At 38.4% G+C, this 13,942-nt stretch overlaps 1 long non-coding RNA gene across 1 annotated transcript; it reads right to left on the bottom strand.

The window, feature by feature from the left end:
* Positions 1–10,572: 10,572 nt before the first annotated feature.
* On the bottom strand, positions 10,573–13,670 carry LOC113056223 (uncharacterized). Its single transcript, XR_003277676.1, has 3 exons — positions 13,558–13,670; positions 11,446–11,673; positions 10,573–10,749 (listed from the first exon to the last, which is right to left on the bottom strand). It is a non-coding gene; the product is annotated as an uncharacterized LOC113056223 (long non-coding RNA).
* Positions 13,671–13,942: the final 272 nt, after the last annotated feature.

Below are 13,942 nucleotides of genomic sequence, written 5' to 3'. Positions count from 1 at the left end.
CCTACTGTTAGTAAATGAATAGTAAATAAACATGTTTTGTTGGCAATTCCCAATTTGACCATTGGGCTTGTGTCTCATGTCTCACTCATGGCACTGCATTCTAACAAGCAGTGCTCGAGATAAAAGAAGTTCAACTTCAAAAACATGTTTGCAGACCTTCATTTATCTTACAACAAATTATGGTCCAGTTATTAGGCAAGAACTTGCTTTTCGGGCCCACTTGACCTTGTGACCAGACACGCAGCAGTGTATTCTCTCTAGCAGCAAAAGAGGTGAGGAAATGAGAGCGTGACTTTGCAATTACTACCCTGTATGTTGTTAGAGGCATAAGAACAGCAATAATGAATGAGAAGCTTCATGTTGAGAGTCAAACACAGACAGACTGGGAGAGATGCATCACTGTAGAGAATTTCACAAAAAATCATGACCTTTGATCCTTGTACAAACTCACAACTGAATCCCTGATGCAATGAGAACCTGTCCAGTGGTGTCCATAAAAAAAAAAAAAGAGCTTTTCTCATGACATAATTGAGCAACCTAATTGACTTATAAGTTACAAAGAACTTGATGTGTTTACAGAACAAAACAAAAAAATATATATCATAAAAGGTCTAATGTAATCCATCTACTCTTCCTCATTGCAACTGTAGTCTTATGACAGCAGATGCTGTGGTAACAGTAGGATGAGCCGCTGTATGCTGCTGCAGCAGAAAGCACTGATTGAATCAGAATGCCTACACGGGGGCTTTGTCAAGCATCTCCACCCGCCAGCTCCCCGGGGGGACGCCTCCGACCGCATCCTCCACCTGCCCGGCACGACACACGTCTGTGTGGGCCTTCGGTTCCTCTCTGGGGGGGGCTTGTGCCCCTCTGCTTGGAGAGAGAAGGGGGGGTGGATAGAAGGCCAGACACCCTCGTAGGTACGCTTCTCCCACCGTAACATTATGATAATGCTGTAATCGCGGCAGACAAGCAAATCACAAAGCAGGTAATTTCCTATCTGCCGTGCAAGGCTGATGTAAATGTATGTCTCCACCACGGGGGAAAAGCATGTATGGTGCTGTCTTGTTGAGATAATAGGCACCAACTATCTATTTTTATACCCTGTGAAATCCCAAATCTCGCCAAAACAGAGTCCCTTATGCACGTTCCCGGTGCGTTTGGCCCCAATCAGTTCGTATTAAAATGTTCAAAACCGGTATTTGTCTGGTCACAAGAGAGATGGCTTTTGTGTTGTATATGCAACACACATCAACATTTCCTCCCACAACTAGTCTGGTGCACCTAAAGATGATCAAGGGAGTCTGCGCACATTCTTCCCTTTCAAAACATACACACCAAATTCACAACCTGCCTGGCACCCATCTCTGTCAGTTCAGATGCCGGGCTGAGCTCTTGTTATTTCAGTCTTTGTGTTGTGCGACAGTGTGTTTACAGCACACAGGCCTTGTTGCCTCTCTCAGAGCACTGCGAACTGATGAATAAGTAACAGTGTGTCTCCATGTGGCCGGCGCTCTCTTCATCCCTGCGAGTTCCACGAGCTCCCCTGGCAGCAGAAGACGCTCCATAGAGGCTGTCGGCTTTCCGGAATACTCTCTGAGGGTCTGGGGACAAACATGCTGCAGAGAGAGAGGGAAAAACAGCTCTTTATCCCAGACTTCAGTGGGAATATGTAGAGATGGAGGAGGGGGTGGAAGTGCTACACTCTAGCAGGAAAGGGAATGCATTATGGAAGTGTCAACTCTCCTGAGGAGACACTCCAGCGCCGGAGGAGGAACTTATTAACCCTTAGCCTGCTAATTAAACAGCTCCAACACGGAGTCAAATGCCATTTCATTTCCTTTAACTGCGAAGAGGGAACTGTAAATACGAACAGTGTTTTTGTGTTGGCGCAGGGGGAGTAAATGCATCTTTGGGTCACAAAATAACCACAGAAGCAGCTGCTGGTCGTGGTTGTGAGCCATTCAGAATTGAATGCCTTCTAAAATGCCAAATGATAAAATTAGAATTGTGGTAGTAAAAAAGTGCAGAATTTGAATTTACATTTCTTGTTGGTTCAAGAAAGACTTGTTTCAAAGTTTTGAAAAAGCATGATTCAATCCAACTCAATTTCCTATGTATTGTGGCTAATTCAATTCACATTCTAACTAAGGAACTGAAAAGAAGCCAATTCTTCAATTCCAAGTTTTGAACAACCCTGTCACATGAGTGTTATCCACAGAGCGTGACGTCTTCCGAGAGGGTGTTAACTAATCACATTGATGCGCAAAATCTTAAAAGGCACCTTAAATCTTTAAAACAAGTGCACATAGAGAGCCGTGACTCGCTAATGGGATGTAATGCCTTTTGTTGTCGAAATGAGAGCAATTCATATCGCTGCTAAAAACAATGCATCAATTAAGCAATTAGCCGCGAACAAACTGGGCAGCTATCCAAGCCACCCAATAAGGCACTGTGCCAAGGGGCTTGTACCATTCATTACGAACATCACAGAGCAGAGGGTTGCCTTTCATTCACAGAGTGGAGGCATTTGTCTGCCAACGAGGAGATGTTTTGTTCCACCAGATGTGCTTTTAACAGGGGCCACATGGTCGGTCAAGGCTTGGATCTATGGGGGGGGACACTGTGGCCTCTTCACTGAATCAGATTAATTAAGTCATCAAAGCAGCCCAGTGGCAGTCGGGCTTAATTGTGGTAATTGAGGTTAATAAGGAGCTATTATGCATTGATCACAAGCTTTGTCTCATTGAAGCTGCAAATTGTGCTTGGTTAAACACCCAGAGAGTGGAACGGAAAGCCCCGTTTCAATGTCGCTTTTTCATTTCTTCCCACCCAGGAACCCAGGCGATCTTAAGGAACAGGGACGAATTTACGGCATGCGAGCGCCGCATGGCCGTTCCTTTGCTGAGCTATTACAATAATGTGCCCGCAGCTTAGCTGAAGGTCAATTTTATATTCAAACAAATCGCTCAACAGAAGCTGACCGGCACTCAGTTCTGCTGTAGTTTGAGGTCTTATTAACAACAATCTAGTTGGTGGCTTTTATCCGCTTGATATTTGGATCGGACTGAATCCTAACCTTTCCGCTACGGGCCGTGTTATTAATTAACACCCACCAAGAACATCCCTAGACCCTTTTCCTCTCATTCCACATTAGTTTATTAGGAAGTCATCGCTCTGGGTGAATTTAGACACGTCCTTCGCTAACACTTGACCGTCTTCCTTAAACAAATGTCTCCGACCTTACGACAGGAAATCAAAGTGACGTGGCCGCCTCTGATTAACGATATGCTTTCACGTCTGGCTAATTTCACCCACGCGCCTCTAAAACCCTGCACATCGTCCACTCTGGACAGGAAACCGAAGACAAAGAGGTAGACGATGGGTTTAACAAACGAAAAGTCCAGAAACTTCATTCGGCAACTCTAATACAGGCTAATTCCAGCTCTATTATGGACTTCAAGTTCTTGCATTAGCGCTGCTTTCTCCCACACAGTGGCTGCAAAAAGCTCTTCGGGAGTTAATGCCGCAAAATGATCTGCATTAAATAAAACGATGCAGCTTGTGGTCTGTCCTTTCTCACTTTTAGTGGTTTCACGCTGACTGAAGGCAAAGGCCGGAGCGCTTCATAAATTAGACGCTTATGGCTGATAAAAGGCCTGCGATGTGAACGCTTAAAGCCTTGCACGACTAATCCGATGGAAGGGCCGCCAGGCAACTGTGTACTTTCCAACTCTGATTAATGCAGCATGATCTGTTTTGGGCAGAGCTCCACATCCTCACGGACAAAAGAGCGCTGCCCTGTATCTCTCAGCAAGTGTGTTCTGAAAAGCACATCCTGAGGGAGAAAACGAGTGCGGTGTGAGAAAGTGAAGTGGCAGAGCTTCCTGGTCTGCTGTGCTTGTACAGGGCTGGATTTTCCTGTCAGGTACTAGGATGAGGGGGATGGAGAGGTTGTAATTAATCAAAGTCAGTTGTGGCTGAGTGCCTGGCCATGCAGTAGATCCCTGTCCTGGAAACCATCTCTTTTTTTCTTTTTCTTTTTTGCCTTTTCCGCTCTGTCACAATCTCTCTGTCTAGCTGAGAGAGCTTTCATACTACAGGTTTCTGTCTGTCTGATGGAGTTTGGTTCATTTAGTTGCTGTAAAAAACTGTGAGAATGGTGTTGTGTTTATGTCAGGAATAAAGAAAACATCTCAAATTAAGCTGACATGTTTGACGTTGGGCATAACATGCACCAGGACCTGTGTGAACTAATTCATGAACAAATGATTCTTATGAATCATTTCATAAGAATGAACGAAACAATGAACAAATAGATGAATAAATAAATAAAACAATGACATTGGTATTTATGATAAACTATAAAATTATATCATTTTTTTAGTCCTCATCTTACAAAAAAAGATTTGGTGGATCTTGGGTACAGTTCATGCTCATTTCATTATACTCTTTTTTTTTTTTTTTTTTTTTTTTTACTTAAATTTTTTTTTTAATCTTGATTTAATATTTTAAAAGACTTTTACATTTGTTTTCTATTTTTTTCTACATTTTTGCTCATAAAAATGCACTTTTTATGCACATTGTGTATAAAATTTGTTATATAAATACACTTGCCTTTCCATGCCTAAACCAGTGGAAATGAAAGCAAAAAGAAAACAATAAAGCTAATGTTTTCTCCTCTCAAGTCAGCAAAGGACCAAATAAAAAAGTGTGCAAATAGCCTGAAACAGTATCTAGGCATTGCGCTTTGCGTGGAGAACTTTGTGCTTTGGGAGGAGAACTCAAATTGAAGCTCAGTCTCCATCATCAATGAAAACTTCAATAAATTAAAGATTACATCCACCGCCATATGCACACAAACACACACATACGCCCACAGAACGCATCTGATGTGCTCATTAAAGGGGAAAATAAGCAAATATACAGACACATCCTTGCAGACCGAACTTAGCTAACAAAGAAGAGAGGCCCAAATCAATTCATTATTTCTGAACCCGACAAGGAAATGGTTTGCCAATTAGAGCGAGGTCGATAAAGCAAACCTGGAATGACATTCAGGAAGAAAAACGGAAGCTTATCACCTTGTTTAATCACACCAGTTATTCACAGCTCTACTGGGAAAGGGAGTTTAAAATAGCACTGTACATATTCACTTACTCCAGCATACAGTATAGGAACAGAAGGGAGCCGGGGAAAGAGAGAGAGAGAGGATACATTTATTGGCCCTGAATTCTCTAATCAGACGATTTTGTTTTTTTCCTGAGTAAACAGTCCTAGTCAGAAACAGCTTTAAGTAGTCATTACTGCTTCCATGACCAAACAGCAGCATGGCAGGTCTAATTTAGCCCACCTGACCGCCTCTCTTGTAATTGCACTTGCGTCCATCAGACTCAACAACATGATTACACGTATGATCTGGAGAATGTTGCATGTGTTGTTGTACGAGGTGGAGTGCAACTCAGGAGCTGTTTATCAGCCGGGGCAAGTCGTAATTACATGCTTTACAGCGAGAACATGTCGCAGAAACAAGTAGAGAGAGAGAGAGAGAGAGAGAGAGAGAGAGAGAGAGATCATACAGCACCAAAAATGAAAATGTATGTGATTTGACTCTTGATTATCTTACGCTGCAACTATCTAATCAAGCCTCTCTGCTGTCAGAACTAATAACAGAGTGCCGTACATTTTCTTCCTGCTTGACCAAGAGCTCCAATTATTCTGATTCTGAGCGATCTACTTAAAAAATGCAAGTCTATAAATAAATGCAACATACTGTGAAGATATTCACTGATTATTAAAGAGGGCATAACATGGAAAACAGGATTTCGCTGCTTTTTTAAAATAGTTTGATGTGTTTTAGTAGACATACGCCAACATTTTACAACACAGAACTCTCCTTCCAGTGCATAACTTCTGAACACCTAGCTGCTAAAACAGTCAAAACATGTTCAAAATATGGTAACAGTACTGTCATCCTTACCATGAACACACTGACCTGTCCAGATGAACTGCTCAGGTCCTTTAAATAATGTTAACCGATACAACTTTTGATTTAATAATGTATTCGTAAATGTTGAAATTAACTAAGATTATCAGATGCATTAGAAGTATTCATCTTTGTTTGTTCATGTTAATTAATGTTAACAATTTTAACCTTATTGTGGAGTGTTACCAAAAATTATTATTATTTTTATAGAAATCATAATACTCATATGTATTCATAATTAATAAACGGAATTTAAAAACAAACAGCAGTGCACTCAGAAAACTTTGAAAATGCCCAAAGCAACACTTTTGCACAATATAAACATAAATCCTTACATTTCTAAAAAAAACTAACATAAAATGACATAACATAACATATAACATAACAAAAATGAATACATCTATAAATATATAAAGGTTTGTTGATCCAACTGTCTAAAAAATAAACCTGTTACTTGCATTTATGCCAACTAATAATAAATATTTATGATTTTTTGCAAAACCCCACATTGCCTAGTGTGTTTGCAGATTGTTGGAGGAAACTGTATATTACGACATGAAACCATGCAAGAAACATAAATGGACTTCAGGGGGGGAAAAAAAGCAAGTGTAGAAAATGAATTGTTAAATAACTGACCCAACAAAAGGGGAAAAGTGAAAAATCTAAACGCAATCGGCACTGACAATATTCCTGAAAAACTTTTCAATCATAAACTTTTGCACTGCAAGCCTTTTATTACCACCAGCAGTCTCTGGAAGAACACCTTAGTCCTTCTATACTGAGTTTCTAGGTTAAATATTGTTCTAGGAAGAGACAAAGTAAGATATCTCATCTTCTCTCACTCACTCTCTACAATGCAGTACCAGTGCAGGATGGGGGTCTAATAGACTCTACAGGGACCCAGCATTTAGCACTTCTGAAAGCACTGGCGGGATTCCTCTGCTCCTTCACTGGTTTTGTTTAATACACTATAATACAGTTTTATCCATGGAGGAGAGCTGCTCCATCTCCACCAGCCTCCGGCCTCTTTGATCAGTGGCTATGTCGAACACGGTACCTTCTTTTTTGTGAGCATTCTCCAATGATTTGCCAATAGAGACAACTTCCCAAGGAGCTGTGGGTATTCTCCGTGCGGTGCTTCAAAAAATTGACTCCCTCAGCCACAATGATGAACTAAATGCATTACAATGTGAGAGTATTACTATATATCTAAGGCTACATTCAGATTCAAAATCAACAGTGCTTTTTACATTCTCCCCTGAGAAGATGGCAATGCAATCTTAATGTTTTGAAAGCAAAGAGCAAAAATGATAAATTTTATGCTCGCAATGAAACAATACACATGGCCCGACTGACCCCCATCTAATAGAGCACCTATGTAAAACACCAACTGACCTTTAAATATTATATGCTAATAAATAGCCGTGCCGAGGCCAGGAACCCCAAACATGGGATCTCAGGGTGCTGTGTGGACTTCTAATAGGACAGGTTTATTTTTTAAAGATCCCGATGCAGAGTAATTGATCCCAAAAGGAAATGTGTTCACCCACTGACCAGGGGAACAGCCCTTTGTGCAGTACAGTTCAGCTACGCTGACCTTTTTTCACCGGGAAAAGGGAGAAAATGAATGAAACATCCTGAAGCTGCTGCTGGTTACATCAAAATAGAGTTCAGTGACTAATGTGTTGGAATGAAGCCTCCGATGGCATTTTTCTTTTTTGCAAGAAGATTTGAGGTCGAGAAAGAGCAGGATTGAGTCAAAAATTATGATATGGGCCAAATGAAGAGTTTTCATTAGCTGCAATCATCTCTAACAAAACTCTCAAACGTTCTTGTTACTTATAAACATAAGCACAACAGAAGTGCACCTTCTCTTCTAGCTTGAGAGGCGAAAATCGTTTTCCATTTCTGCAAATCGATGCCATATCCGCACGCACAAAGAGAGATTATTCCTAAAACAATTAGTCTTCTCCTTCCCTTGTGAAGTGGAGCAATTGATCTGGTGATAAACAAGAGACTTATGGGCTATTGACTCCAGCCGGGTTTAGTGGCTGCCTAGAATTACAGCTGAATGCAATCCATAGAACATCTCCTCAAGACCACAAGACAAACAAAGAGTCAAGGCTTTTCAAGGAGGCCTGAGGCCTGTAATGATCCAGCAGCATTGTACAGCTTTAAAGAGACTGTCTGACTAAGCCCAGTTACATCAGTCAGGATTTATTACAGATGTGATCTGCACACTACAAACTAGAAATCATAAGACACTTCTATGAATAATGCTAACAAGGTTGAAATAGAAGGTTGGTAACTGTGTAGATGCTATAAATATATATATATATATATATGTATATATGTATATATGTATATGTATATATGTGTATATATATATATATATATATATATATATATATATATATATATATATATATATATATATATATATATATATATATATACTATTTTTATTTCAACATTTATTTATACTTTTATAATAACATTTTATTTAAAAATTAAATTTTTTATTTATTTATTTAAATAATAATGTTTTGGCCTTATTATTGTTTATGTACTATATATTTCAAACATTTATTATCACACACCTATTTCATACAATTATTTCTATAAATGAAAAATAGTATATATATAAAAAAAAGTTATATATTGCTTATGTTTTTGTTTATAGTTACCTAAATGTGACAAAAAATTCAGAAATACAAACATAAAAACAAAAAGTATTCCAAGAAGTATTGGTAAATTTTTATGTATATGAACAATCTAGGGAGATAAGAGATACACAGCTAAAAAACTATATAAGAATCACAACACTTATCATAAATTCACTTTATCAGTCTAAAGAGATGAGGCTTCAGAGAAAATGACTTCAAATGATGACTTTCACATGGCAGCAACACGACAGCAAAACTCAATGGAATTAATCAGTCCAGTGCCTTCAGTAATTGTAAATCCTTCCGTGCAGAATTTCAATATAAATAATATATGCTATGTACACACATCATGATGTAATCAACACTAAAGGTGGAATACAAACAACTGTTGGCCCAAGGAAGAAGCGACCCAATACCGAGATCTATAATTGATTTATATGAAAATAAGTTTGGCGGACCATCTCCTGGGTAATCTGTTATGTATGACGGTCGCTGCCAGTTTCATATGAGACTCCTTCTTATATACTCCAGCTCTTTCCCTCATCTTGAAGTAAGTACATAAAATAAAGCTATTAAATAAATGGTAAACACCAGAGTTACCAGTTGGGGAATAATAAGAAGGCCTTTAATTGACAGATTTGAAATCTAAAGCCAATTCTGGATTCCTGTATGCACGTTGCCTCTAAACTGTCCCATAAAATCCTATCACTGCACTTAATTGTTCGATATCAAGCCGAAGCGTCCGAGGTAATTCAAATGTCTTTTGTGCAATGAATATGTGCAATCGTCCTCTTTTCCTATTCTAATTTAATGCCATCTGGGCCACATGATTGGCCCGGTGTTGCCATTGCTGCCAACCGAGGTCAGCGTAACCATCAAGCGCTGTAATTGAGTAGTTAGTAGCAATTTTCTCCCTTTAATTTCCATCTGCAAAACCCAGGCCTGGCATGGCAAATAGCACATTACACCCGCACAATGCACCAAACCAGTAATAACATCATTTCCACAGTGTGAAAACTTCCATGAACAAATGACGAATTGTCGGAGAGGATGTCATCTCATTGTCGATTACCATTTCCGACGAGATAATCCCAAGCTGATCAGGAAAAACAGTGTTGACTTTTTCGTTTTGCATCTGTGACCAGACCCTGAGCATCAAAATCAGATTTATGAAACTCTAATCCATAGCCGATGCACATTTCCCGCCAAAAAGGACAAGGTGCTACGGCAAACTAATGGCCCAAAGCAATCTATCGTTGTGACTTGATAAGTTCTGCAGACAGATTTATGAAGATCGTAAAGCAAAATCAGGGACGAGAATGCAGCAGGCCAACATTTAATGGCTGCTTATCACACGAAGGGTTTTATTCGTCGCCACGCGTTTATACACACACACACGCGCGCATGGATCGCATTTACGTTTGGCCAAGTGGAAAATGAATGCTTTATTCTCATCCTAATGATGTCCTTCTGAATATAAAAGGGATGTTTTTAAGAAAATGTTATTTAAAATAATACATTAAGTACTGTCAACTCGAGACACAATTCCCTCGTAACATAAATTTGATTTTTATACCGCTTGCGGAGAATGGAATCCCTTTTTATACAATTTTGTAATTACTCTGATGCACTACATCAAAAGGAAAAGTAATAATAGTTGTAATTTAATCTATTCTCACAAGTCATTTTCATAAACTCTCCCTCTGTCTGCCTAATGCACGTTTCATTCATTATTTATAATGCGCTGATGATGTGGTAATGACAATGCCATTGTTTTTTACACTTAGCGGTGATTCAGAGCTTTCATTACGGGCACGGCGGGCCGCGGATTATCAAGGGCAAACAAAAGATAATTAACGACAGGAAGTAGGGCAGCCGAGCCGGCTGGGCACCGCCAGGAACCCCCCGACTCAGGGTTCACCGAGCACAGGTCTATTTAGAAGACTTGGCTTCTGTGAGGACTCAAACAGCATAATTAGTGAAGGCTCCCTGTTAGGAGGGGAATGCAATTTATTTTTACCTCCTCCTCTTCTTTGCACCTCCTCCTTCCATTCTTTCATTCCCTCTGCCGCTCTCTGAACAGATATCAACGCTGAGCTGGAGGTGTGAGAATCTGAGCGTGAATATAGGGTGATCAAGAGGAAGTTAAACAATGGACAGTCAACTAAAAGTATGCAAAATCTGAAGTTTTCAGTCAAAAAAGATCACTTTCAATTAAAACGGCTACTCAATTAAAACTTCAATATGACATTGTATGACACACACATACACACACATATATATATATACACACACACGCACACACACACACATACTGTATACATTATGGCATTATGAACATTAAATAATTATAAACATGAAAAATTAAATAGCTTTTGGATGGTGCTGAATTCAGGGTTAGATACAGGGTTAATTATACTGCAGATAACAAAATAAAACTGAAATAAAATAATCATGAATTAATTTTATCTAGCTGCAAATGTAGCACTTTTCAGCTACACTATATTTATTTTCAGTTGATGTGAAAACTAAAACTAAAATAATGATTAATAAAAACTATATGGACATATTTGAAATAAATAAAACTACAAAAGAAAACAAAAAATGATTAAAAAAAAAAGTAAATAAATAGACTATAAAAATAAAAAAACTGATTAAAAGTATTAAGTATATAATAGTACCTCAATAATACTAAAATAACACTGGTTGACTTAAGATTGACAGAAAACCAGCTTTGTTTTCATTTAGGCATGAAATGCCATTCTTCACATACTGTAACTGTACATCTCTTACCATCATCCACTCCAGCTTCTCTTTCTCCTCCTCAGATAAATAAACGTTGTGGATGGTGGTAGAGCTGTCAGAACCCCAGGCGTCCCTGAATGTTGTCTGACAGTGAGCAGGGAATGACAGCTGTTCAGCAGTACAGAACTCAATCTGTCCTCAACTCCTCAAGAAGTGTGCAGTGCCTTTCGCACCTCACACACAACAGGAGACCACTGCACCGACTCCACATCACACCTGGACCACAAACAGACAGTGCGTTACAATGAGTGCAGAGGCAGCTGTACTGCCATATGCATGGAGCCCCTAGTTTTATAACAGTGTTCAAAAATGAAATGAAGTAAACCTGGTATTTTTGTGGATGCTCACAAATGTAGAAGCACATGGAGAACTTTAATCTTTATATTTAAAATCTACCAAAACTGTCTCAAAAGTAGTTGAAATAAGAATTCATTTATAATAATTTAACTACATATTCTTTTTCACCAGAAAATGTAAACAGAGCACATAAAATATATAATTAAATAAAAATAATGCATACTTTCATATTTTGTATGCAATTTGATGTTCTTTTTTTATTGTTATTTTAATATATTCATGGTACTTATTCTATATATTGTGCCATTATAAACATGGTAAGTAGCGGTGTTTGGATTCTAAAAATGATTTTTAAAATGGGAAAAATGAATATTTTATTTGCATTATATTATATTAATTAAAAAAAATTCTAAAGGTGTGCATATAAAATACTATATAAAATACAATATTTTAATATTTAAATGATTTTAAGGTTATTTTGTAGCCATTATTATTACTTTTATATTATAAGATTATTATATTATATTTAAAAAACTCTAAATTAAAGTCTATGACATATTGCCATTCAGACAGCAAAGTATACATGCGTGTGTGACAGTGGGAATGAACACACACAAGGTTGTCATGTGCATCCACTCTATGACATGTTTTTCTGAAAATATACATGCACAAGAACAATCTGACTATTCAAAGAAAGAAGTAAATACAGATAGAAGAAAGACTTCCTGTGAGAGAGAGTGTGTGTGGGGCCCGGGCAAAGCACCCAAGGACCTGTAGCAGACTTGACTGGCATGACACCAAAGAGGAACGCCTTCAGTGTGACTACTAAGAGCTTTGGCAGGATTTTTATTAAGGAGTTGGGACAGCATTCATTTTTAAAACCTCCTCAATAAAATATCATACAGTCGTTACATATTCCTCTGGATTATAATGATATGAATATTTAAATTTAAATGCATTCTGAGCACAAGGTCTCTTCTTCAGTAAGGCATCAGATCTCATTTTCTACTTAAGCTGCCCCGTCATGTTTATGCATCTCCACATGCATGATACATATCGCTCTCTTTTTTAAAGCTTCTTAATGCAACCCGAGTAATTTTGCCTGACTTTAATGGGCAATGACTTTTCATTGGTGATCTTTTTTTCTCTTTCCGCTTCAAAAAAAAAAACTATATAATATGATCAAATGTTCCTTTCATGCAGAACAGAGTGTTATCTGAAACTTCACACTTTGTTGCACTTCAAGAAAAAACTAATCCCTAAACTTAATCAGTATTACAGTTCATTTCTTATAAGGCGAGGTATGATTATTATGTATACAAGACGAGTACTGAGACGTGACTCAAGAAAGAGGCACCGATTAGCAAAGATCTGTTGTGGGAAGATAAGGTACGTTACAAATAAAAAAAAAATGGGCAACATGCACTCATTACATTCTTGGTGAAAGCTAGAACTTCTGTGAAATGGTGACAGACCCTAGTGATTTTATCTCTAAAAACCAAAGTCCTCTGATCTTTCAACTTCCTTGACAAGATGTTGTCATTTTATTTTTTGATGGGTTCAAAGACGCTGAGAGATTGAGGATCGTCTGACATACAGTAGATGACTCAGTTTAACTCAGCCAATGTTTAATTGAAGGATGTGGGGGAAAAAAAATAATTCCTCTCTGCTTTATGAACGTGCCACGCTAAAGTTCCAGTGGAGGTGAGGACTGTTAATAATTTCTTTGTTTTCAGAGAAAGGCGAACGTAAGAACATGTAAGAATTTCACACATAAGGACATGCGAGAATAGAGAAACAAACCACACAGTTGAGTACGAGTCCCTCCTTCAATTCCTCGGCCAACGTTTCAACCGTTTCCATTGTCTGGACAAACAAATAGTCCCGCCCCCTCCGTTAGTTGGGCCAATAGTGTGAGCAGATGCAATCTTGGGCTGTTGAAACAAAAAGAAACAGAAAAAAACACAGTGGTTATGCTTTTCAAGAAATACAACCCTGCTGGGATAAGAAGAATAGTAAAAGCATTCAAGGGATAGTTCACCCAAAACGAAAAACAACAACAAAAATATGTTGTTAATGTTAATGTCATTTCAAACCTGTAAGACCTTCGTTCACCTTTGTAACACAAAATAAGATATTTTTCATGAAATCAAGAGCTTTCTGAATGTTTTCAGGCCCAGAAAAGTAG

Source organism: Carassius auratus, chromosome 4 (assembly GCF_003368295.1).
Source record: "Carassius auratus strain Wakin chromosome 4, ASM336829v1, whole genome shotgun sequence".
Taxonomy (NCBI): Eukaryota; Metazoa; Chordata; class Actinopteri; order Cypriniformes; family Cyprinidae; genus Carassius; species Carassius auratus.
This window is presented reverse-complemented; position numbering and strand designations above follow the sequence as displayed.